This window comes from Cygnus atratus, chromosome 27 (assembly GCF_013377495.2).
Source record: "Cygnus atratus isolate AKBS03 ecotype Queensland, Australia chromosome 27, CAtr_DNAZoo_HiC_assembly, whole genome shotgun sequence".
Lineage (NCBI taxonomy): Eukaryota > Metazoa > Chordata > Aves > Anseriformes > Anatidae > Cygnus > Cygnus atratus.
This window is the reverse complement of record NC_066388.1, coordinates 3,332,649-3,360,424: the sequence shown is the minus strand read 5'-3', so window position 1 is coordinate 3,360,424 and position 27,776 is coordinate 3,332,649. Positions and strand designations below refer to the sequence as shown.

General features: G+C 42.6%; 1 long non-coding RNA gene across 1 annotated transcript; it reads right to left on the bottom strand.

The window, feature by feature from the left end:
- Positions 1-3: 3 nt before the first annotated feature.
- LOC118256071 (uncharacterized) lies at positions 4-27,559 on the bottom strand. The gene is made up of 4 exons (XR_004781141.2): positions 27,456-27,559; positions 26,420-26,544; positions 2,518-2,630; positions 4-117 (listed from the first exon to the last, which is right to left on the bottom strand). It is a non-coding gene; the product is annotated as an uncharacterized LOC118256071 (long non-coding RNA).
- Between the last annotated feature and the right edge of the window lie 217 nt (positions 27,560-27,776).

Genomic DNA, 27,776 nt, shown 5'->3' with positions numbered 1-27,776 from the left:
AACTTCATGAGCCTGAATGGCAGCCAGCACAGTTACCCCCAGCAACCATATACCAATTATCAGGTCAACGGAAGACGTAGTAATTCTTCTTAAGGACTTGAATAACCTTTTTACCAGCTAAATAAAAAAAGAAGGTCAGCCAATGCTAATTAAATATAATGCTGCTTTGTGCAGCAAAAGCAAAAGACGAAGCCCGTTAATGAGCTAACAAAATCAAAATTAATGGTTTTATGTAACACCCCTCCCCCAATCAATTATTTTGCAATAAGCATCCCAGCACACAGCAAGTTACACAGGCAGAAGATTACCATGCTGTTGTCAGTACAACCTAAGAATCCATCCAACAAGTGGGGCGGTAAGCAAGGAACAAGGTCCTGCACGTGGCTCAGACACTGGCAAACAGGGCGATTCAGAAAGTATCTTTGTCCTGCTAGTTCACATCCCATCTCCTGTTTAATTGCTTAGGGTTGATTCCTATTACACAGCACCATTGATTACATGTACAAAAACATCTGAGGCTTCAAGCACTAGCTGTAAATACTCCTGAGATGGGTGTCTGCACCAACCACAGATGACTACGAGATATTTTCACGTTGCCTACAGTACAGTATTGCATCAACAATAACTCCCCTAGATATTTATAATTCCATTAAGCCAGTAAAAATTCATGAGCCAGTATTTATGTAATTTTCGTCACTAGAAGAAATAACACAGTTTCCTCCAGGATTTCCTAGGCTTGTCTGTAGTGTTAGAGCCCTTCAAGTCTGCCCCAGGTCGCGTTGCCCTTAACCTAGACCTTAGATCATGAAGCCAAACACACAGACTGGCTGTACCACGACCAGCTGGGGTTTAGATGGCTGAAGTCTGGTCTGTTTTAAGGACTCTAACTTCCTGGGTTTGGGGAAAAAATCTTTAGAGCTCTTACAGAAGTGTCAAGGCATGTCACAGGAATGCATATGGACAAGCTTTTAGGACTACTCTTCTTAACTTTCAGATAAGCTATTCAGCACCTGTTAATAAATTTGGAAGGTGCTTTGCAAGCATTCAAATAAACAACAATCATGACTACAAAGACTGCTGAAGAGCAACATCAAATATCAGATTTGAGAGGAACTGAGCTTTATTTTTTTTTCCTACTGCACAGTCTGAGCTTCCTGCCTCACTGAGAGGATGCTGGAAATTTGGGCTAAGTGGTACACTACTGAGGCTGTTGAGCTGGGACCTGGAGGCTCACAATGTCTTCCTCTCCAGTGCAGAGAGTGCACCTGCGACCTTTGGCACAACTCATGCAGAAACCCTCTCCTCCACAATAGGTCCTCATTTGCTACAGGTCAACCCTGCTGGCCTGCAGTACAAAGGTATATGACAAACACATGTAAGTGGGGGTTTCTTGTCCATTTTGATTACTCAAGGGAAAAAAAAAAAAAATCTTTTTTTTAACTTGATTTTTCACTCATACCTAACTCTCCTCAAAAAGAAAGAAATTCTTGGCTAAACGATGATGAATTTACAATAGGAAGCTATAAATCCATCTTTGGATACAGAAGGTAGCACAAACTGCAAAAACAAAACTTCTACATCAGTCTTAGTTCACAAAGATCAAGTTCACTGCATCCATCTCCACTCATTGTTCTCTCTATAAATCTCCTTTGCTAAGAGCAATACCAGGTTTCCCAGAGGCATCATTTACTGTTACAAGGTCCATTCTTCAGCTGATTTTGTGCACACAATTATTCCAACTTAGGAAAGGGATTGGATTTTTTGCCTTTTTTTTTAAAAAAAAAAGTTTGCAGCTCAGTTTTTCGAATAACCCAAAGCTTTAAACAAATTTCAGAACAAATTGAACTTAAGACATCCAGCTCCAGATCCCATTTATGAATCTGAAAAAATCTAACAATTCCTTTCCCTCCTCCATTTCCTTTGGTATTTACAAAACACAGAGACACTTCACCTAATTTAATTCATATCACACTTAATATTTCCTAGCTTCCTCAAAAAGTTTTCTGAATACTTCTATCCCACCACCGCCCTCCCACCGGTTTCCCTTCTCCCACTGCTCACTGCAGCAAGGGCAAGCAGCCACAGCAGAACCCATGCCATAAGCTCTCATCTGTGAATGGGTTGATTTAGGTTTCCAAGTGTAGATTTCTCTACATTTTTGTTCCCTTCATGGTTTCAAGATGCATGCCTCAACTGAAAGCTCCTTGTGGCGTAGACTATTTATTCAGATAATAAACTCTGAGGCAAAAGCATTTTATAAGTACTTATCCAGCCAGGCCAGATGGGACAAACTTTGGAATTCTACCAAAATAAAATGACTAAAAAAAGAGGTTTCATTCTCTGCATCTCATTACAGCCAGTTTCTCAACGTACCCGTGGCTGCTGTGGATGAATAGCAGCACAAAGTTTGCTTTCCCATCAGAGTGAACTGAAAACATGTGATTTTCTTTGTGCCGTGACCATGTAAACACACAATTACTGCTAACAGCGACCGGGAGCTGCAGGATACACGTTTACCTTTCCGAGCACTGCGGTGCACCTCTGTCCAGAGGAAAGCAAGAAAACTGGCTGGTGTTGCTGAAGAACTGCAATTTGGAAAGCCCAACGGTGGTTTCAAAAAGCAAGCTTCCCTGCAGGAGACAAAGATGAGATGTGACAATTACTGCAGAACCATCTATCGGAAGGAACACTCAACAACCTAAAAACGTCAGCTCTTGTCATGTTACTGACACTGCTGGTGATTTTAATTGCCTTTTGTCCTTCTCAAGTGAGCAATAGAGAGGACAGGTGGAATATTAGATTTTAAGTCCCTGGAAGTTTAGTCCAACAAACATAAAACAAACGTAAAATCCTTGCCGTGTCCTTTGCAGCAAGTGAGGCTGTGAATGAGCAACTTCACAAAGGCATGGCTGGGAGGAAAACTTTTAGCAGGATAACTTTTAGTGGGATAGTTTTGTCCAAACCCCCTTAAAATTACAACACGACCATGTTCTGTTTCCAAAACCTCGACCATTGGCACTGTTTGAAAACATGAGGCAAAGAAACTGCTCTGTGAAGCTTGCGTTGCTTACCACATCTGTCACAAAAAGCCACAGAGTGAACCAGGGAATGGCGAAGGAGAAACCAGAAATTAGCAATTTTCATAACCAGATTTTATATTTTTCCCCCCACAACCTGTAAACTTAATATTTTCTATCAAGTTTCCAAATGTATTCAAACCTCAAAAAAAGAGTTTAAACATTTCCTAACAGAAAGGCATTTTCTGTTCTGAGGCGATGTGTTCTTTAAGCCTCACAAAACCCAAGACTGAGTTTAGATTCGATGGCATCATTTTGTAAATCCTTTGTGTTGGTCGATTGCCTTGGGCATCTGCACTCGTAATTCCTCATACAACCGTGTTGCAGCATAGTTGTAGTGCAATAAGATTTGCACACATCCTTGTGGCACTAAACCTTTCCAGTATTTACTTGGAAAGAATGCATTTCCAACTTCAGTCCAGTGATTCCTCCCGTGCTGTCAGGGCATCCATCACTGATGAGTACGCTAGCATAAATCCCTATAAAGTTAGAGAAACTCAACTCTGAAAGCAAATATTCGAACAGACAGCACCAGGATCTCCCAGACCACCACAAAGCACACACCCCCCGGCAAACTGCTCTTCAGGAATCTGGCAATGGACAGGCTCATGAAGAGAAAACTCTGGGAGATCTGTCTATTAAGGCCTGCCGTGTGGAAAAATCGTATTCAGATATATGGAAAAGATGCATGAAGCTTTCTGTTACACTGCCTGACAGTTGAAGCTAACTGAAGCTCTGTTACTGTGAGGATCAGCGATGGCTCCAGCTGGTTCCAGTTCAAAGCAAGTTTACTGGTGCAGGGAGGGCTCACTGACAACAGCTATGACCCACAGCAAAGCGTGACATTTCATTTTTAGGGGATCAAGCATTCCCAACATTGGTAAACTACCTGAGCAGAGCAGGGGGAAGATGCATTCGTCACAACTGAACCAACATTATTCTGGGTGGCAACCCTCTGGAAGTCTAAAGAGAATAAATTAAACAGGAATTAAATATACACAAGCACAGAAAATACATTTTGTAAGTACCTGCATAGAGATGTATGGCTTTTCATAATCTTTAGCATGTGATGCTCACGTATCACAGGTCTCTGCCCTTCTAGCAGCAAGAGGCAAAGCCTCCCAATTCCTCAGCTGCTGCGGTTTATTCAGCTTGGTCTCTTATCCTAAACCACAGCACGAATGCAAGACAGCATGAACTGCAAGGAGTAGACACACACTGAGCTTGGAAGGAGAGCTGTGAGCAGTAAAACCTGAAAGCTCTGGAGCTAAACCCAATAAAATGTGCTGCCCCTTTCAGGATTTGCAGCCTAATGGAAAGGTTCCCGTTGACTTCAGTGAGCTCCAGGTCATGCCTGGGGCTTTTACAGGAATCCTGGCTCCCAGTGCCCATGTCTGGCCTGAGTTATACAGGGCACTGAGGTAATTTATCCAAATAACCTGGCAGGCCAAAGGTGGTGGTCCTGGGAATCAATCCCCCTCAACCATCCCTTCCAACTAACGTTACTGAAGCACTAAATACCAGGCACAATGTGCTGGAAGGGTAAATGATGTACAAAAGCTGTTAAGTCTCGGCAGATTTTTGAACAGTCCTCAAAACTGAAGAGAGAAAAGCATAAGAAGAGTCTTTTTGCCAGTTTTCAGCCCTGTATACACTGCAAATTCAGCTTACTGTTCTTGAAAAGGAAGGAACATGGATGTTTTAGCATCAGCTGGAAAGTTCGGAAGGATTTGGTGGGTTCACATCTTGAATGGGAAGAGCCAGCTCACACAAAAGCATCCCACGCCACATCGGCTTTTGTTCCAAGTCACTATGCCCAACTCTGTCTAGACAGACACACGTACCATTAAAAAATAAATAAAAATAAAAATAAATAAATACACTCAAGATCTTAAAGAAAAAACATTCAACTGTACAGGATTCCCTTGAAAAGGCTTAAGATTGGAAAATGTTTTTGAACAGACAGACTACTCCGCGAAAAGCAGAGACACAAGTTTGAGAAGAAAGGGGTTTGGCTTTAAATTTATTTTATTATTTTCCCTGCCTGGTAATGCCTTCAGAAAAGTTGGAAACTTGGAGGAATCTTTAGCCTTTGCAAAGGAAGTTTCTGCTGCTCAGGATGCTTTGTCACATCAACAGAGGCAACTCATTGCATTTCTTTCCAAACAGAGCAGTGAATCTATGGCATCAAGAAAATGCTCACAAAAAAAAAAGTGAATTAAACCTAAAAATGTTGTTTGGAGACAGCAATATAATATCTACACAGCTCTTTAAATCTCAGGAGCTTTACCAAGCTGTGGGTGGGGCAGACTGAGAACATTTATGACGTGCCTTAGCATCAGGCTTTAAGCCAACTTTGAAACTTCTTTCCACTTGAAATACAAATGTTATTCCTCCTTTTTACAACTTCCTACTCTAAAAGCTGCAGGGTACAGTCAGCACCTAAGGCTTCTCTGTCCACTGAACCAAACCTTGGATGGCTGCTAACAGATTAATTTTGACAGCAGTGGTATCTATAAAATAAGGACACCGTCATTTATTTTATAAATAGAGGAGAAAGTGCTTAAATTTCCCAGCAAACTAATAAAACAAAACCTGCTTCTGATCAGTTCGAGTGAAGAGCCAAGTGATTAACCATCACTTTGAATGAACACCTTTATTCCTGGGACCTTGGGCTGTCCTAGGACCCAGAGAACAGGACAAACCTCAGCTTTTGGAGAAGAATTAGACTCCAAGAGGCTCTGAATTAAGGCTTACCTGCAGAACACACCAAAATGGTGTAGGATGGAAGGCAGAAATGCAAGTTATTACAGCTATGCAGGTGCAATGCACACGACTCATGGCCCCTAAGGAACGCAGTGGGATGTCTGGCACGCAGCGAGCAGCAGGTCACATATAGTCCTGGGATAAACATTTCATTTCCTCGACATTTATTACCAAAACTATAGCAACAGCTTGATTTCTTTTCCTTGTCTCTCCTCCACGCATGCTGAGAACTTCTCCAAAGTTACTCATGCAATATATTTCTGGAGGTTAATTCAGGACAAAAATCCCAGGAAGCAAATAGCACAGAAACTACCAACATATTCCTTTTTTTATTGTTTCTGACAATCAGTAGTAAAATGTGTTGCTGCTACCAAGGGAGCCAGTTCTAGCATTACTCATTTTACATTAGGATCCAGAAGAATAAATCCTTCCAGAGCTCTTGCTGGCGTTAAGCTGAAACATAAGTCTAGATTTGTAAAGGAAATGTATTAAACAGATGAGACAGCAGTAGAATACAGATTTAAAGGAGAAGAGAGACATATCTTCCTGCCCTGTATACTATTAAAGAACAAACAGAAGGGAACCACATGGAAACAGCCGAGCTGCAAATAAGCATCAACTAATACATAGATGTGTCACCCTAAAAGGAAACAAATCTCTGTATTTCATCCTGTTCTGCTTAAAATCTGGAAGCTTCTGCAAGAGCAGATCAAGCGGACCAGGAGAGCACCCACACGGTTTGGATGGAAACTGCCCGAATCTTGTTTCCTAAAGAAAAGGAGAACACAGGCAGAATACAAAGTTCTCTTTTCAGCATGAAAACAGTGCAGGATTGGGACTTTGTCCTCCTGGACAGGTTGGAGGAACTTGTAGGGGAGAAGCACGAAGAAAATAAAAGGTAAGTACAGTTCGAGGATTACGTGTAGAGGTTTAAGTACACCTTCTGGACACAGCAAAAAACAACTGGTGGACCACAAATGCCTTTTTTTGTTATTAAGTTCACAGGGCCACTTCACAGCAACAACCCAGCTGGTTTTGCTGCAGTGCTAGACAAAAAAAAAACACTACAGCAAAGAGAAAAGATAATCCAGCTGTACAAGCAGGGAATGGAAGTCAGGAGATGTGGCAGCTTCGGTATTTAGCTCTGCCAGGTATTCCCTGCATGCTCCACAAAACATGGTTCCAGCATTAAAGCAAGTGAACATTTTTTCCTCAAATATCTCTTCGTTTCAGAGCCTGTAGGACCACTACACAGCCCAGCCACACCGGGGTTTAGCCCCTACTAGTACTTTCACTATAAAATCATAAACTTGACCGCTAAACTTGGAAAAAGTATTTTGTCACGAAGAATCACCATGACTTGGGTACAGACAACAGAGCAGAGATGCCCAGAAAGTCCCAGGGATGCTATGAAGCCACAGTGCATATTTTTAAATCAATTATCCTGGACAATTTTATGAACAGCTGCAGAGATCAAGTAAATTGTACTCTCTAGGTTTACAGGGAGCAGGCATGAAAATTGTATGGAAATACGGTAATCAGAGGGGTTTTTTCATTGTTGTCACTGCACAAAGCTGGAAAGTACTCCATTAACCTAGGCTCCAGGTGCAGCAAACCCTGTTTGAAGTACGGAATCAGGACCATTATACGCTGAGGCAATATAGCTGGCTAAAAAGCTTCAGCAGACCTGCACAATTATTTAGCAGCACAAAGCAACTCCTAACCACTGTCCCCAGAGTTCGTGTAAGAGATGCTCATGTGACAAGCAAGCTAAGTGTTCAGTGTTGAAGCCCTTCTGACACATATTTTGATCATAGGCAAATTTGTTCTATGTATCTAAAGGTAAACATAATAGAAATAAAAGTCTACAGGATTTAAGGTGTCCAAAAATTAGAGTTTAGAAGAGTAAATAAAAGAAATCAGAGGTCTCGAAAGGATTTGATTTTACTCCTCAGTACTCCTTACAAGGTATTTGGTATTGCCCAGTGCAGGTGTAATCACTGGCTGCTGCTTCTTTGCCAGTGTATCCTGAGGCTCCTTTTCTATTACGATCAAGCCTGCTGAAGGAGAGAGAAGCCCTACCCTGCTAACACTGCTCCGGCGTGGCCACAGGGTTTGCAGCAGCAGCTGTTGGAGCACACAAGTGCTGGCACTGCCGCTGCTCCTGAAACAAGGACTTCAGCTAATGTATCCACAGGCTTTTTTGGTCTCTTAGGTGAAAGGCTCATTTCAGCTTTCTCACGTGTTAGTTATCCGCTCCTTGCATTCATTCGTACATCAGCCCGTAACAGACAAGGATACGCACCTCTTACCATGAAGAGGAAGCTCAAGGGGCTGCACCGTGCTGCTTGCATACAGGCAGGCAGATTATCACTCCCAATCCCCTCCCCACTGCAGAGCAGGGGGAAAACCATCAAGGGACAAAGAAAGGTCTTCAAAATCAGCACATCTTTGGGGCCTGATTAAAACCCAGCTCGGATGCTGCAGCATTTCCTTGCCTGTCACACGAGGCTGCTCCACACAGCTGTTTGAGCAGGAGAACAAAATCAAATTGCCTGTGCTGCCCAGGCAAAGGGAATGAAAAACCTCCCTGGCTGTCAAGGTGGAAAAAAAGATCTAGTCCGTGGTGTGCCAAGGGCTGTAGCCATCATAGGAAGCATCGAGCCCAGAGGAACAATTACAGCGTGACAGATAACACAGCGGTACTGCACCCACAAAGGAAGCTGAAGAAGAGGCTGGAGCTGGATGCTGGGGGAGAGGTGGCAGCCTGGGTTACATCAGCACACTTCGGGAGATCACCCGCATGTCTGCGGTGCACGAGTCTCGCCCAGCAGTGCACAAACGGCGAGCAGGCAGGTTTGCAAGTCAGGCTGACAGCCCAGTGCAGGCCCTTTGGTGACAATATCATCTGGGCTAGTCAACTAAGGCTGCCCAGGGCTGAAAGCTGATCTGCAGACCTTCAGCGCATCAGATGAATTGTACTTCAAAAGGACTTGATCCAACCCTCCTTAAATAACTGATTTTTTTTTCCTGCTGTTAATAAACATTATCTGCAAAGCCTTTTGGATGACTGCCCTTCCAGAAGCTTTATAAAAGAGTCACCCAAGCCAAAGCAGCACACTGGAAGCAGTGGCTGAAATGCAGTTCCAGGGAGTTCAGAACCAACAAGCCAACCAAAACTAGAAGTACACAGACCAAGAATGTGTTTCCTCACAAAAAAGGACATCTCTTTTCTGGCTACAACAGCAGAAGGGTGGTTCTAATAAGCTGACATAAATCATCAGCTGGTGATGCTGATTACCAATCCTTCCCCATCCATTCCTTCTTCCCCTGCAGCCCAAGTGCAGCATCCTCTACCATCACTCAAAAGTGGCAGAGCAGCTTGTCGAGCCCACAGTGCTTGTTTGTGACCATTTAAGAGCAAAGATATTCCTGTGATATCCCAGACAGGCCAAAAGAAGAACAACCTGACAGCCAGCTAACCCAGGCTCTGTGCAGGACTTGAAGATCTCAGCACGGCACCACCGCACACGCACGGCTTGCACATCCAGTTTCACTGGGCTCCTTCCAAGGGGAACACGCGGAGTTAAGCATTCACACCACATCCTGCAGAAAAAGGTGCTTTCCCCATCCTTTCTACTACAAAATTCTGAAGTGTTCATTCACATTTAGAGCTTGGCACAGGAAGAGAAAATCCAAGGCTTGTCTATAGCTCAAGATGTCTGTGTGGGTGAGAAATCCATCATCACTTTTACCACCTGCTCTTGGAGGCCAGACCCAGTGTGGATCTTGAACATAGCAAGCGCTGCTCAAGGTCTTAGCGTGATCTTCAGCAAATCTTTACTATCTCGTCCATCAGCCACATAACTCAGATAATGCTAAATTCATCTCTGTGCCCTGCAGGAACGCACAGTGTTCTCCTATAGAGGACTTCTAAAAACACAAAAGCTTGTAAACATTTGATTTGTTCTCAAGTCTTGTTCAACGCGAAAGAACCTTGTCTGTAGCACTGAACAATATGCTGCGTACCTGAGCGAGGCAAATCTGAGCAGTAAGCTGTTTATCAGCGTGCTGCTCTAACAGCTGGATTCTCTATGAAAAAGCTGAATTTCAAAAATCACGATATTTGGGACCGTATTAGAACCAATATAGATCTATTAATAGAGAAATGAGAAACATCCCATGGAATTTCATCCGGATTACATGAATTGAACAGGGGACACTGAATAGTTTAGAGAACGTAAGCAATCCAAAGACAAATAAAACAAACACTACTGCTTAAGTGTTCCTAAAAAAAATAAAGATTCTGCTCAAGGGGGAAATTATAAGCCCAAGTGCTTCAGTTACTCTCAGCAGAAACTCGTATATTAGTCAAAACTTAGTGTATTTCCAGCCACTGAGCTGTGTTGCACATAATTACAGGGCGGGGATTCAAATCCACTATATTTGCTTCACTTAATCCTATAGAACGTTAACGTGGCATGGCACACACAACATTTATCGTGAGAAAACAGATTAGGAGTCCCCTGCTACAATAATAGTCCAAACGACAGCAGTGTTTTACCATCACACTACATGAATAGCGGCCACGGGTGATCATAAGAAGATTTGCAGGTACGAGGGAGTACCCATTACGTCTGCATCCAGCACAAGTCCACAAGGGCTGAACTACGTAGGGAAGGTATCAAAAACGGCGCTCCAGACAAGAAAGGGTTTCCTCTTTTCCACCAGGAATAATCATTTGCAACCCAATGAAAAATTTTACGCAAACTGAAATGAAATAGTTTGTTTCCACTTGAGTTGGAGAAGGCTGCATTTGTTATTTAAGCAAAGCCTTAAGATTAGTCATTTTAATTGAAATACTTGTTTTAAAAACTGTTAACGATGGCAAAATTGAAACTGTTTTTGTCTGGCAGCTAACACGTGAACCACACACTTGCCTGGAGACTGCCATAAAACTGAAAAATAATCATGGCAGAAAAAGATAACAAGTCTCCAAATGTGTCTACACCTGCTGAAAGAAGCTTCATTGACACAACTCTAAACACAGGCCAGGTTACCAAATTCACTCATACTTACATAAATACTTCTGGGCTATTTAGATGCCAACATTTAGTTTTCAATTGCTTTTTTAATGAAACCTCCTTCCAAGTCTTGACACAACAGATTATTCCTTGATAGGATGAATTAAGGTCTATACAGTCTTCTGAAGCATCACATTTAATGACTATTTACTTCGAGCCAGGGTTGTAAATTGTTCCGATTCAGACTTGATACACCCATGCTGTTAGAGAGCTCAAATATTCTCCTAATATCGCAGCAGAATCTCATTAACCTGCTTGTTTAAGGGTATTTATCCTTTTGACTCATCCGCTGTGCTTCCTTTATAGTCCTTTAAATTTAATTTAATTTCTACTGGGGATAAAGAAGGCAGCTGGGGGAGACTGGTCACATATTCCGACTGCATTTCCTTCTGGCTGCAGCTGCTGACACCCGTTTGTGGCAGACACCTGCGCGCAGCATCCCTGCTCTAAGTGGAAGTTCTTGGAAGCTGCTCCTACCCAGCACCAGCACCAACCGCTCACAAAGCAGCCCCTGCAACACAGTTTAAAAGAAATTCCTTGAGCAGCATTACAGAAATCACCGAGGGAAGGCTCCAGCCACCCTCCCAAGCTGGCACTTACAGATTTTATCTGCAGCTCTAGTTGTTTGCATTGTAATGTCGCCGGTTTAAGGAGCTACACAAAGCTTTACAACTGTAGGAATAAACAACGCGTTGGGGCTTTATTTCCTCTTCTCTCCCCAACTGGCAATGCTGCTGAGGATAAAAGGATTAATGCACAATTACTCCTGACATAAAGAGATGGGGAAAAGACCCAGACCCTCTACTTGCAGCGAGCAGTGCCCGGTTTGAAGCCCACCGAGGACACCAGAAGCCTTCCTCCTGAATACCTGGACAAGTTATTAAGAAAACACTTCCAAGCACTCCATCCGCTGGACAATGCCTGCCTGCCTGCCTGCCTCAGAGCACATGCGATACAGCCCGACCTAACCATGCTGGACAGGGGAAATTCACAAGCAAGGTTTGCTGTGGTGCTGAATGCGAGCTGCTGCTCAAAAACTGTAGGCCAAGCAGATCTTTTATCTGTGCAGCAACGCAATCGCTGGTGGAGCATTTTACAGCCTCCAAAGAGGTTCTAGGAACAGCGACAGGTCAGCAGTTTTTTCCTCGAGTCACTCTACTGTGAATTAATACAGTTTAATGAAGTTAGCGATGTGCTGCAGCGGATGGTTCAATGGGTTGTATTTGAAGTTCAGCTCTCTCTAGGCTTCGGTTCGGCTTTGTCCACAAGGGCACAGCAAACACAGAGCACGCTGAGCAGACTGCACTGGTCCCGAGGTGCTGAGCCTTCCCAGTTCTCCTTTCCCCGAAAATAAACGTGCTGAATGTGTTCCCAGCCTTGCCAACAGCAGTGAATGAGGTGATAAATGTTAGGGAAGTAGCTGTGCTATTTACAGTGAATTCATTATTAGCATCAAATAACACATTAACATTTGTTTTATTAATGGAAAAATAGAGCTTAATAACCTCATCCATTGCTAGCAGAGCAATGCAGGGCTTAATCAAAATTGTGTTTCTTTCAGACATTTTTTTAATCAGCAAAGCCGACCGTCCTATACTTGGGCTAAACAATTTTATCTGTAATCACCAAAACTTACTATATCCCCTTCATTACATGCTTTCCCTCCAAAGTAATACCTCTGCAACGTTTAATTATGCAGCACATTACAAATCCATCATCTTTACAGCAGAAACAGGTGTATATGAAGAACTTCTTTCATTGCGAGCACGAATAGTTTTATTGTACACAACCTAAATAATGCAGCATGTTGTTTGAGTTAGTTACTCGGCAAGACTATTAGATTTCAAGACTCATATCTTTTAAAAAGGCTGTCTTTTAAAGCTCATCTTGCATTAAAGACACAAGCACATACTGCATTTTGACAGCCGCGCTGTCTACATACATGTCTACTTCCATGCCTACAATGTGAGCGGACACCCAGCATCCAGCAAGCTTCCTGGTATCCAGGTGGCTGTAATGAAGTGATCTGGAAATGGTTTCCTTCAGAAAAAAAAAAATAATAATTTAAAAAGAAGATGCTGCACTAATTGGAAGCCCCTCATCAGCAGTATTTGATCCCCCTCTTTGGGGTGGCATTTGCGTCAAGCTGCTTGGTCTCTAAGCACAGCCTTCACTTGTGAAACAGATAAATCACACACCACCACTTCCTTATGGGGGATCTTAAAAACAAATGCTCAAAAACCAACCCAACTACTCTTGGATTGAGCGTCTTGTTGCTAGAGATGATGAACTAATAGGATTTCTACCCTACCACAGACTTGTGCTTCGTATAGGTGGTTGTTCCACGTAGCCTCTGCGGGATCTGCGGGACCAAGAGCAGAAGCGAAGCCTTCTGTGCTCTAACCCCAGTTCCTCAACCGTCCTGAGCTGAAAACTAAGCCAAGGAAGACTTCAGGTAGGACACAGACTGAGAGGTTTGAGGTTCAGTAAGGAAAAAGCAACAGTAAAGGTCTGCCTTCGAGACCTGAAGACGCTCAGAAGCTTCAAAGGACAGGTTAGATGTACAGCCTGAAAACAACCTTCCAGGAGCCCCTCAAGCTTTACTTTTTCCATCAAAAGGTAATAGAAACTTTATTTCCGATGTAGCACAGGAAGGGAAGAAAAGGGCACAGAGCTAAAACCTTCCAGTGTGGAAAAGGAGGTTGAAAAAAAAAAAAAAAGACACAAGACTTATCTGCAGGGTTTGTAATCATTTCTGGCTTCCTCTCATCCTGTTCCAAGAACTGATCCAGGCTACGACCTAACCCTCCAGACTGCTCTGTTTTACACTCTGATTCCCACTTCCTTACATGATCCCCAGAAATAAGCACCGCAGAGCACGCTCTGACATCGCCTCTAAAACACCTTCTGCTGGGAACTGTGCCAGGGTACAGCTTTCAGAGAGCTTTGGGGCTATTTCTGCCCGTACCGAAGCTACTTTATTTTACAAGAGCACATGAAAAGGGATTTTGGATGACAGAATTTAGCCCCAGTAGAGAGAAAGTTTCTGAAGTTTGAAAACAGATGATTTTAAATGCCCCAAGAGGATGTTTCAAGGAAAAAAAGCACTAAGTCTTTAACAAAATGTTTGCATGCTATTTTGAAGGCACTCCCTCCACTGTTACAAACCCTCAATTTCATGAAGCAGATATTAACAGAATTTGCACATATATTCCAAAGGTAAAATAAATCCACATCTCCGCTGCTTTAGCCTCACCGGACTACAAGACATCCACCTGGGACACCAAAAATACAACCTGCAAAGGCTTTGGGAACAGAAGTTTAATTGCAGCTGCATTTTCCATTTCCGTTCCAGCTGTGTCTCTGCTTGCTTACAGCAGGGCTTAGGAAAGAAGGCGGATAAGACAATAGCGACTCCCAGACTACTTCCAGCTCTGTCTCCACCCAGTGGCCTCAAGCAGCGACTTAAGAAGCACAGGGCTACGCGATGGTTCACATCTGAGATACAGAAAAATTATTTACACATTTCTTCCGTGGCCGTAAGACCAAGACATTGCTCTGTACAGCAATATCTGTGCGGAGCACTGCAAAGCCTCACCCCATGCCTGCTGAAATTAGAACTCCCCACCTACGCCAAAGGACCCCAGCTGAAAATGTCCTTTGGATGGGTTGCAAATAATGCACTTGAAATAATTTCTTCCTGTGCAAGGAGATCAGATATAAGTTGTCTCATGGCTGAAACCATGCAGCTCCTGCACTCACAAGTCCATTGCTCCACATGGGCCACCTCTCAGCTTTTTCGGTTAACTTGGAAGCCAGGAAAAAAGTAAAGAAATATGTAAAGACAGGTTGCTAGTTGGCCTAATTTCTTTGTCTTACTATGAGATCTAGCTTAATTCTGGAGCTCTACCCAGAAGTACTTTTATAAAATGCATTTGTGTTTCAACATCTTGCCATACACACTTCCTCCTTGGACGCCAATTTTAGTTATAAAGAAGCTGTCTTAGCACGAGGCCCAGTGACACGTCTCAGCCAAGTCCGGAGCTATAATTAAAACTTGCAGGGGAGGAAGGTAGGTGGCATCAGGCTTCCAGCCGCTCTTTTTAATATATTGCTCCTGCTGAATGCAAAAGGCCATGTGCAATGCAAGCAGCGTGCTCCTGCTCCGTCCTGCCCGTGCCTTTTAAGAAGGAACGCTTGCTAACTGGCGATTAACCACCTTCTGCCAAGGTGCACATACCAAGCAGCAATGTGATTGCTACCCCTGTGATAAGAAAAAATGTTATTTATGCTACAAGTCTCTGGCAAGTCCGCTTTGCCCAGCCAGAGGGAATGGTTTCAGGCCCTCAGTCTGTGTGCTTCATTTGCAAAGAAGCGGGGAGTTTCAGGATTCACCAAGGCTGCCAACTTTTGCAACCACAGCCTGAGGTTTTCTCCCCTCACTCCCCTCTGGCTGCAAAGAATCAATGCTTTTATGAAATAGTTTCAAGTCCTTAATGTTTGCAAATAAAAGGATAAAGAGCTAAAGACTGGAGCTATTGCACAACAGAGAGGCGGTTCGTGATCCACATAAACATCACTCAGAACGGAAAAGGATGGACAGTGTTAAAAATCACATTCCCAAAGCTATTGCTAGATCAGCTGCAAAGTCAAGAATACACAAGCTCAAGTTGGCTCAGCACCATCCTGAATGAAGCAGTAATCGTGTACTAAAAGGTCTTTCTTGCCCATCTTTCCTCGCTGTCTACAGCCCTGGTGGCTGCCCGTGTCCCCAGGCAGTGTCTTCAACAAGGGGCTTGTTCCAGCCTGCTTCCAGAAGATGAAACCACAGGCTTAAGCGGCTTTCTGGATTTCTTTGGAGCTTTCCCATTCCCTCACCCCTGTGCTATTATTTGACACTTAAATATTTGCACAACAAACAAGCAACAAAGAGGAACTCAAGCTGATAGATTTAAATGTACACAACGATAGACCCAGAGCAGATAATGTCTCGCCAGGAACATTAGACATCCCAAATTAAATTTGTTTGCGTGTTTTCTCACACTTACATCCACAAACAATTTGAAATTGGCCCGTGACTGAGAGCAGGAAAAATAACCTTTGTGTCATAGAAATCACAAACCCTTAAGCAACTTCATTGTTTCCATACTCATAGAGCAAATGAGAAAATAGCTGGCTGCTCACTTTTACTGAAACCTTGCTTGTGCACAGATCCCAGAACTCAGAACTGAATCCCAGAACTCCCGGAACTGGTAAGCCGTTAATACGGACAGGAGCTGATAGGACAGCAGATCTTTACAATGGGATTGATAAGGATAATTAAGATCCTTAACTGTGGCAGTCAAGGGATAGTGTCTTTCAGAATAAAGTGTATTTCCCTGTTTTATCTGATAAACAACAGGTCTCTTCCCTGGATAGGATATTAGGTGGAAGTCCAGTGAATAACATATAAACAGGAGAAGGCTTCTGTGCGCTTTAAGGGTCAATTTTCTCTTACATCTGAAAGCAACATTAATGTTTCCTCTTAATGGTCCATCGCTTTTTCACTTTTGCTTAGTCCCCTAGCTCCATCTAGCGCCAAAACGAAACAAAAAGCCTTGTTCTTTCAGCAACCTCAATAAACCTAGTCCTCGAAGTCCAAGCCAAAGGAAAAACAATTTGCTTCGTGCCAAGTTCTGTAACTCTGCGTCTCTGCACAGGGATTTCTGCTGATCCAACGCCCCGGACACAAAGGGATCGCAGCCTGCGCATCAGGCAAAACCCAATTAGCAGGGGTTCCCAAAGCAGTGTGCAAGCAGGAAGACGGAGAGCTCGTCTTCAAACAAAATCCGCATTATGGACAGGTAAACAGCAATATCAAGACTTTTCCCAGAGGAAAGGCCTGATTCTAGCAGCTTGCTTTCTTTTCCCACGGCCTGCTTTCAGCAGGAGAAGAGAAGGGCATTACCTTGCGCTTTTCCAGCTATTACACTTAGATACCATCACAACTCATGATTCCCTTCCGACAGGGATTTCATCATTTTAAAATGTATTTTCATTTCAAAATGTCCCCAGAGATCCTCCTTGAAACAAATCATCTTTAAACAAACGTTTGAAACTACACCTTATAAATGATGAATAGCTTTTTGTATGGTTCCTTGAGCTATTTTCCAGCGGCAAAAGTTTAGTAAGCACTACCAGGCAATATTGCTGTAATAAACATAGTCCTAGCTCTGTCATCTCCAAAAGTTATGACGTATAAAATATTTTCTTGAAACTCTTAGGTACAAACTACTTGAAGTATTGGATTTTTCAGCTCCATCATCTTAATTACTGTGGAGGAAATCCTGAACTATTTTCAGCAAAGGTAGCTTTTGGAAAAAAAAAATAATAATAAATAAATAAATAATTCTCTGGAAAATTTGAAAAACTAAAAAAAAAAAAAAAAACAAGAAAAAAAAAGTCTTCCTTCCTATTACCTTTCCTTAAGGGTAAAGGTAAGCAGATCGGGAAGACAAATGCATTGCATCTGAATTGTATTGAATTGGGATCAGAATCTGTTTTCTAATGTTTGCTAAAATGTTACTGAGCAAAGACTAACACAAGTGACACTTTAGACCTTGCAATAGCCCTAATTTTTATTTTCCTGCACTGAATGCCAGATTAGATCATTCAATCTCAATTAGATCATCAATCTCTACTGCTTTAATGATTTTTCTACTCTTCTACAGCAAATATCCGCTGCAGCAAAGCAGGCAAGGCAACTCGGGGGAAAAAAAAAAATCTCCTGTGATTTATATTCCCCATACAGGAACTGGGGCTTTTCATCTAGGAGAGTCGGGGGGTCCTTACCTGGTGTTTACACCCTAAATGAGGTGCACCCTGAGCCTTGTAGACCTTTGGGTCCCTGTTACAGCAGACTTTGCACATCCCATTACTCAAGGTAGAAATAAACACACTGTGGATTGGAAAATCCCCAGTATAATTTAAGCATTAATTAAACAAATGGATTTTTATCACAATTCTTACATATTTACCCAGTGCAAGCAGCATCCCCTGAGAACAGATACTTCTCCACATTCTCATTTAGGAACAAGATAGGGAAATGCATGATATTGTAACGCTGTTTAATGTCAGAGAGAAGACCATGTTGTCCAAGAACTACATGCACGCAAAATAACAAGAATTTTGTCAAATGTAGTACTTCTTTTTTTCCTGCAAGAATGAATGAGTCCCTTCAAATCGATCACTACATGTGGTAAACGCAGGTAAATGTGAGAAGGAAGTACAGCTATTTGGTAGCATGCTGCCCACAGCTACCACTACTGCAAAGCTGAACTCAGAAGGAAAAGTTCAGAGACGATAACCAAGGGCAACAGCACTGAAAAATTAAATTAGACCAAATCTCATTGCACAGAGTATATTCTCATTACTAAATCCCCTACCTTTCTACCAGAACCACAGCACAACCTCTGGATCTCACCAGGCCAAGCTGCCAATAGCTCAGTTTCCTCCCCAAACACCTTTTTAACGTTTACCCCCCCCCCACCACCTGTTCATCTGAAGAAACCCTGGTGCAATCACTGCTAACCTTCCCCAGGGAATCAGATTAACTCGATAGCTCTTTATGCTGGTTTAGGTGATTCTGCCCCAGATGAGTTTGGGAATGACGAGATTCTTTGTACGCAGGACCACAGAGAAAATTTTCCAGTAGTTTAGATGATCAGCTGGTGTTTGTGACTTTATTCACAGAAAACAAATTGTGAGATTCACTTCAAGATCTGCCCTGTAGAAAAGCCACGGTTACTGGGCAAGCTGAGGCTTTGCTTTTAGGTCCTTCCCAGCTTCAGTTTGACACATTTAGGGGCATAACCACAGCTTGTTTGATGTGCCCATATCTGTGGCCCACAAAAGCTGTTGCTGCCCCACCGCTCACTCCAAAGCAGTCCTCGAGGTCTGCCATGTGCACACGGACAGGCTGAGGCATTAACCTGAACCCAGCCAGTTCCTGCGTAGCTTTGTTTGCCAAAACCTTCCCCAGAACAGGCCCAAGGTGGGATGAGCTACCTGCTCACAGCCTTCTTCTGAAAGCTCCCTGCAAGGCTCATCCCGGTAGTAAAACTGTACCTTATCTAAACTGCTCCTCTGAGAGATGCCTACTGCCCCTAGGAGGGCTCCTTCTTTGTTTCTGCACAAATTTGCTCACAGCATCTGCAGCATTGCTTGAAGAAACTCACTTGACACAGTATGAAATGGACCGTGAGCATTCGCAGTCAGGACCTGCATCCGTGCTGGGAGAAGCCACAAGGAAGCCGTCGAGCCTCGGCTGGGAGTGTGCTTAGAAAAATCAGATGACAGCTGAGGAATACTCCAGGGCTGTGTATAACTGTAGGCTACCACTGCAGTGTAAACATGTTAATATTTAATAACATCTAATGCAAAATCAACCTCTGCATGCTCTGCTAACATGAGCTAATATGTTAAGGCTGACAGTGAGGTTTTCCAAGAGCCTTTTCAACAAAGAGAACATTTCCACAGCAAAGCTTAGACACTGTAATAGCTGTTAGCAGGAAAGGAGACAAGTGCACGCATGAGGAAGTGCCAGAGTATGTCAGGAAAAGAGACACCAAGGTAAGCAACCTTCCTAAGGGTAATAAAAATGCTGTTCTGAGCAATTGTTGAAGCCAATATCAAGAACAATAGAGGAAACCTTCAACCAAGGCTTTTGCAAGATGCCAGACGACATAGCAGCACCACTTTCGTGTCTTGTTACATCTTAATCCCCATTCAAAGAACATAAAATCTCCAGAAGAGGAAATCTCAAGGACTGCATTCAAACCCACGTGACAGGTTCAGACCCCATGTGAGTTCAGCTGTTCTCTATATTGGTATTTACACGGTTTGCAAGCCTGGGGTGGCTCCAAGTCAATACAGACAGGGTCAGATGGTAGGGGGGCAGGGGCAGGGGCTATGCACTATTTTCAAACATAGAACAACTTTCTTGAATCTTACTAGCGTATAGACAGAGCAGTGTATTCTTATATTCTAGTATCTGGCACATTACCTACCTAAAAATACACAGACACATCCCTTATGGATCACTTTCAAAACACTGGATTAAAAATGGGAAGTGAAACTATGAAACTAGGGCTGCACAGAAGAGCAAGGGTGAAAAAAAAAAATCTCACCTGCAAATAGATGATACTGTAAAAGCACAGAAGAAAAAAAAAAAAAAGAATTCCCATAATGGACACTGCAATTTTAAAAAGTACGTATAAACACTTACTGGTGCCTGTTTTCATGCATATAAAAATATCCCATATTTAAACGCATTCTTTAAGTGACCATAAGAACCTTGTGTTAGAGATTACTGTAGAAATGAAGTCAGGCTCATGGAAATAGAGACAATAAAATAAACTTCAAAAGATAAATTGTTTGACTTTGGAGACATTTAATGAATCAATCAGTGCTTAAAGCATAGCATTTAAAGGGACTGAAGGGCAAGAAATTGATATATGCCACAGACTCCTCGGTCAGAAACAACTTGAAAACGTAATAGCAGATGACAGGATAAAACAGGCTTATAAAGTGAACGATATTGTGATTTGGAGTGACCTCCAGCCTCCCTAATCTTTAATAGCAAAACCTTTCTGACACCAAGGAAAGCATGATGGATCTTCCCTAGCATTCAGCTGCTTCTTGAAAGCCGTCAAGAGCTGCCTGAGACAGTTCATCTAACTCCAGTCTTGAGTGATCAGGGGATTAAGGAGGGAATCGGATGCAGTCAGGGGTGCTGTATTTTGGGAAGATAAACTGGACATCAAAAGCAGTGATTTAAAATCATTAAAGAGAGCAAGGGCAACTGCTAAAGCAAGCTGAGAGGGAAGCAAAAGAAAGGGCTTGTTCCATGGTCAAAACAGACAGCGGTGCATAGAGCACATAAAGAAAAACCCCCACGGCGAAGGTGACAGCGAAGGGCTCCGCTCTGCAGCTTCTAAACACGCTGCTTGACCTTGCTTGATGCAGTGGGACGGAACCTCAGGCCCATGTATAAAAGAGTGATATAATTTATCAGACCTGCTTCTTGTATAAAACTTAACAAATGCTTATCTCAAAGCATTTTATAAAGGAGATAAGCATCATTACCCCAGCTGGACAGATACACCGGGGTTGGTGAAGAGCAGTTATTTGTCCCGCAATACCCAGATGTTGTCACAGGATGCAGCTTCTTAAATCAAGAACCTGAATTCACCCAGGCTCCTAGGAATAAATGGCAGCGCGGTGGCCTCAACACGCGGAGCTGTATTCCTCAACATGCTGCCACCTATTGATTCACTTTTAGAAATAACTGTACGTGGGAGAGTATTTAGTGCCAATACCCTAAGACAGAAAGCCATCCAAAATTGGTGAAAGAATAAAGAAAGCCTATGCAAGCTGACAGTCTTGCACCAGGCATGCTCCCGTTTAGAGCAGTAAGGGCTTTGCCTAAATGGATTTGCCTGGTTTGGCCCCCATTAGCCTTCTCATCCCCTCCTCAATAAAGTACCATCTGGATTTCCCAAATATGATGTATAAATGTGATGTCTCATAAAAAAAGTCCAGTTCGATCCCAACATACTATTCAGGGTGTACAGGCCAAAAGAAACTGTGGCTCCTTCCAGCTATGTGATGGGCCAGGGGAATTCAAAAAAGACCAGAAAAAGCCAAGTGTGTGGTTGTTTCTTAATAAAATAAAATTAAATTAAATTAAAAAAAAAAAAAAAAGACTCAAAGACCTTTAGCAGTATCCTTACAGATATAGGACACAACTCAAACACATGGCTACTTCCACTGCCACGTTTCACAACTGGGCATGCCCTCACCAACCCAAAGTAGGGGATAATAATTTCTATTGTAGTTTCAATGAAAATTCTCTGAGGTTGCAAAGCCACAGGGAGAATTCCCTGCACCCTTCAGTCCAGGCTCCAGCTTGCCATGTAGCGACCGGCAGACTGACAGGCACCTGGTTTCTTTAAAGGCTGAGAATCCAAGGGGCTAAACACGTATCAGTCCTGAGTCCCACTTAACCCAAACAATCAGAGCAAAGCAATAGCTCTTCTAAAACAAGCCCTCACGATGCTGTATTTATTTCCATTGCCGAAGACAGAATCAAAATGGAAACTTTGAAGGCCTGATAGAAGTGGGAAATTGCTTGGTTTGTGGCTTGAACTTTGAAAAAGCACTCAGGGCCATGCTGCTCTGTCCAAATGCAAGCTCCAAACTGAAATTTGAAAAATCACTGCAAAGTCCTGAGGCAAATGAACCTGTCTGTCTCCCAGCACTTGTACAGGACTGATAATGCTTGGAAGACTTCGCATTTCCAAGTACTAATTACAAGAATGTGATGGATGCACCGCCTGAATTAAATTTACAGGAACAAGAGAGTATGGAAGGGAAAACAAACAAAAACTAGGAGGAGGAATTAAATGATGCATTTAATGAAGAGAAATCAAAACTCATTTGTTGTTTTGGGAGGGGAAGGCAACTTTTAACGCCATCGCAATACTAGCAGAACAGCATAAAATTGATATCTAGCCTGTCAGAGCTGGAGTAATAAATTATTATTTTCCATTATTTCATTTTTCCTTTTAAAGCAAATACTTTATTTTGTTCAGCTTTAAAAAGAAAGCCACATTATTTAAAATGACTTAAAAATATAAGTGTAATGAGCTATAATACAGACATTTATAGAATGCAACGTGTTTTGTGATGAGGTATTTAACTTCTTATAAGTAGTAAGGAGCAACATTTTTTACTAGGAGGTGTATTTCCCGAGCAATTAGGCACAGGAGCCTAATTAAAAATTAAGTCAATGTTCAAATAAGCATAATAGAATAATATCTGTAATCTGCAGAAACACAGGAACAGCTGGAATGCTGCTTAGTTTTACTACTTCCTTGAAAAATGCTAAAAAATTTCAGGAACGCATTCCAGGAGGTGCATTTCCAAGGTCACCTTTGCATATAGGTTGCTTCATTCTTGAAAATAAGAGCTGGCAGCCCTGGGGACCAGGGCTGGTGTCACCTCGCACCCCAACCAGTCTTAATTGCAGCAGACAGCCCCCTGCCCAGCAGGTGCAGGGACCTGGTGATGAAACCTACCTCTCCAAAAAACATTCCTTCATAGTAGCACATGTATCATGCTGCAGGCTCCATCCAGGTTATTTCTGGGACGTGCCAGCTGTGGTCTGCTCTGGCTGCCTTGCACTTATCCGTACTTACTTCCCCATGGCACACAGCTCTCTGCCACCACAGGTAGCAAAAAGTCCCTCTGTGGTAAGGGAAACAGTTTGGGGCAGTTTGGCTGAAGTCTTTCCTTGATATAACCTGGTCTGGGATTTCTCATGGTTGTCTTTAAACAAGCTTGCCTACATCTGGGCTTTTATATATAAATTAGATATCCATACATACAAACCCCACCCACATACATATATATTTATATACATATATACACACACATTTTCATGAAAATCTGGCTATTGACCTCAATTTAAGGTGGAAAACAGAACTTTTGCACATTTTCTGTCAGCTGAGATTCAGGTAACACAGCTAGAGTTGCTCTGAAACTACTTTCCAAAATTTGAAGGTAGAAACCCAAGGTGATAAACTTTAATACCATACTATAAGCTAGGTAAATATTTACCACAAGAAGAAAATACACTGAAACATGCAAACAGACAGTTATCTGTAAGCTGCAGGAGGAAGGTCTCCTCCAGAGACTCACAGAGTGAAGTTGCCACAGGAAATTGGACATCAGCATCTCACAAAGTCATCCTCCAGGTTGCACATACCCACGACCACTCACTCATATCACTCATATTTGTATTTTTCATAGCTAGTTATGAAAAGATGCCATGCCCTTTAAATGAGGCAGGCTTAACCTTATCTGTGACATGGGGATTAGACTGAAATCAGGGATGAACTGATCAGCTGCAGGTCAGCAAAGACTTCATATTTAGGCATCGGAAGATCTAGAAAGGCTACAGTTTAGCATGTTATACCACCATATTTAGGTATTTAAATACTTTTCAATATGGTCCACTGGATAATTTTAATACTTCTGCCACTAATGTATTATAAAGAGAAATCTCCATACATAAATCGCCAGCTAGCATGATATTTAATCAGACACCCACTGAACACTAGCTAGCACAAACAAACAAGCTAATAACACACTCCAAAAGTCTTCACCCAGAGACACTTTTCAATGATCTGTCAACAAAAATTACATTTGTCACCAAAGACTGGGATGCCTACATATACTGTGGAGGCAAATCAGCAAAGCCCAGATTTTTCTTTAGCTGAATAAGCTGCTTTCCTGAAGGACAGGGGCAGACAGCCACCACCACTTGTCAGAGGGGATGAGATCCACAGCCCTACACATTTTGACAGCTGTGAGCCTCAGGGTGCCGTGCACATGTACCTTATCTCCTGCCATACAACCTGTCTGCGAGGTGGTGGCACTCACAAATGTCCCCATGCACCAGGAGCACACCAAAGGCACAGCTGTAAGGCAGCATGCTTGCAGGTGGCAATGCAGTCCCTGTGAAAAGCCAGGCTTCAGATTAGCTTTACGTTGCATTACAAACCCACATTTTAATCACATCTCGGTCTACATATTTAAAATGAATTGGTTCAGTGTTAATTGCCATTAAAGGGAGAACTTTTTAGACTTAATAATTCTGAGTGACAGTTCAGGTCCCAGTGTAATAAGCACAAAGCCAAAGCAGATTATGAAGACTGTGATTACACAATCGATTAAAGCAACAAGGTATATTTAAACATGACACTGACGTTAAAGACATTTCTAGCAGGTTAATTGCAAGTCAGTTAACATGGAGAAAGTTAATTGCCAAAAACACCTTGTTTTTTTCCAGTAAAATTCAATTTCATTTAGACAACCCCTCACAAACAGTTCAAGAAAAAGATACCCAGGATGTATGGGTGCAAATGTCAATAAGTGTTCTTTAAAAAGAATTGGAAGAAAACCTGTGGTAACTAGTATTCCCCACCTCCTTCCATCCACCTGTGAGTTCAGATGTTTGCCCATCACCCTGTATCTGATCCTCCAGCTCCCCCATTTTCACTGTGGCTCTGTTGCAAAGCCAGAGTCCCTGACAGCAAGCTTGGCCAGGAGATAACGAGGCAAACAGCCTGGAGCAAGCTGCTGAGACCATCAGGGAAACCTGGGAGGGACAGATGATGATTACTTCTTTATTAACACAAGCTGTGAAACACAGGAAGCAAGCAATTCTCCCTTTTAAAAGAGTCAATACACAGCCAAGCTTTCTACACAGTCTAAGTATGGACAAAGTACGTGTAAAAACAAGGCAAGTCCATTTGATGTGTCATTCCCCTCCCAAAACTGTCCCTCAATATCTTTCACTATAGCTGCTCCTGAAATGATTAGCTGTGGCCTCTGTGCAAGTCAGACTTGTCTTAGATTGCTCCCTTCTAGCTCAAGGGACTCAAAGCAGCTGAAGCAGGCAGCACAGAAATCACAGCACCATGAATAACACAAAGCTGCTCTGCCCTGCCTCGGGGGGCTGCTTCTTGGTGTACACTGGTAACCCTCCTTCTGCAAGAGCCCTTGTCTCTAGGATCCACACTGTGCTGAAAGACCGGTATCATTTCTGAACACTTCACATGCTAAACGCAATGGCACCTGCTCTGGGGAGGAAGTGTTTTAAAAATTCTGCATTTTGTTTGACTTCAGAAAAGAGACAGACAGAAGAGAACAAACCAGAAACAACCAGAAGTCAAGAGGCAGTAAGCACTCATCATCCAAAGAAGTCCTGGGAGCACACTGTATCTCTGGAAGTTCAACAGCTCTTACAGCATTGAAGACAATGAGGGCTTAACTATTATTTTAATAACACAAGTATTCCGTGTTTTTTTTTCTATAGCCTAAGGCAGGCATCGATCACTATACATAAAAACACACCAGAGACTCAGCTGCGAGTCAAGTTGTTGCAGATAGAAATCAAAAGTGGATGTTTTCATTTTAATTTCACTTTTCACTGTAATTCGTGTCTCAAAACTCAGAAAGCTGGTTTGCCATTGTTCTGTAATAACAAGTCACGCATTCTGTTTCCAGCCCTTTTCCAAGTAATTGTGTATTACAGCTGCTAAAACAAGTTGTTCTTAGGTCCACCAACAGACAACACTCCTACCACTGTAAGTCAGTATATTCCTGTACAAGTCATACTTTTTCAGTTTCCTAAGTAGCCCTGAGCTCTTCCACCAGCTCCAAGAGAGCTGTGCTGCTTCACAATAAGCCATTTAGAAAAAAAAAAAATAGTTCACACAGGATTAAGCATAAACTCTTGCAGCAAAGACAGACAGCCCTGGGGGCTGCGTTGACGTGGGACAGAGGGAGGTATTTTTTCCCCTCAACTCAGCACTGGTGAGACCACAGCTGGAGAGTATCCAGCTCTGGGCTCCCCAGGAAAAAAAGAGAGAAACATGGACATACCAGAACAAGTCCAGGAAAGGGCCACTTGGAGAATTAGGGACTGGAGCAGCTGTCAGACAAGGAGAAGTGAAGGGCTGGGGGGTGGAGGGAGGTGTGGTGGTTGTCTTATCGATGTGTATAAATACCTGAGGGAGAGAGCAAAGAAAACACGGTCAGACCCTTCTTAGCAGTGCCCAAACGCACATCAAGAGACAATAGGCACAAACTGAAATAGAGCAAATTCCATTTAAAAATAAGAAAAAGCTTTTCACTGTGAGGACAGTGACACACAGGAACAGGTTGCCCAGAGAGGCTGTAGAATCTCCATCCTCAGAGATGTTTAAAACACAAATGTACATGGCCTTGAACAATAAAAAGACAATAATCAGTCACTCTTTACAGAAATACCTTTTGTTAGACATCTTAAACCTATGTAATATTCTCCCTGGGTCGTTAATTTGGGAAATTTTCACATGAATACTAATACTCTACTTTGTTCCCAATGAGATCCTATGGCTAAATTAGCTATTTTACTTTCTTTAACTTAGGCATTTAAAGTCACGGAGTTTAATCTCCCTGAGAATTAATGAGCCCCAGTTAAAGAGATTACTGCAAAGGTCTGGAGACCCAAATTGATTTCAATCTATTTATTCTATACCTGCTTGGAGATAAGATTACCACTAAACAAGGCTTTTGTGTCCCTGCCTGTTTATGTTAATGTATTTTTATTACCTGTTCTGTCATCTGGACTGTGGTCTCAAGCCTGCTTTCTAGGAATTGGGCATCCCCTTTCACACTTTAAACATGTGGTAGTGTGCTTTCTCCGATTTCCCTGTTTAAGCATTAAGTATTTATAGCATATAACCCATAGCAGCCCAACAGCACTTTAAACATGTACAGGAATCCTTACTACAGACGGGGACTAAATATTTAAGTAGGCAACGTTCTGCAAATGGGCAACAGTCCTGGGTTTTGCATTTGCTGATGCTCCTGAAGGAGCAAAACTGAAAATTATCTGACTTGTACTTTGGATTCTCTTGCATATGGAGGTACTTACTGTATGGACGTATGGAGGTACCTGGTGCTTCAGGAATTTGGGCTCCCATGACAATTTTGCAGACTGTTTTCCTGTGAGTGGTTACATGTTAAGCCAGGCCCAAGCTGACAGAAGGAAGCATCAGAGAATGAACATTAAATACAGATTTCAGGAACAGGAAGCAAAGCACAGGTAAAATTACACATGCTGGTGGTGGGAATTAGAGCAGATATGGCACTGAAAGGTCCTAAGTAAAAAACCTAGACATTGAAGCTGAACTTTATTGAGAAATCACTGAGCACAATAATCTGGTTCTGTTCTGTTCCGGTAATGACAGAGATG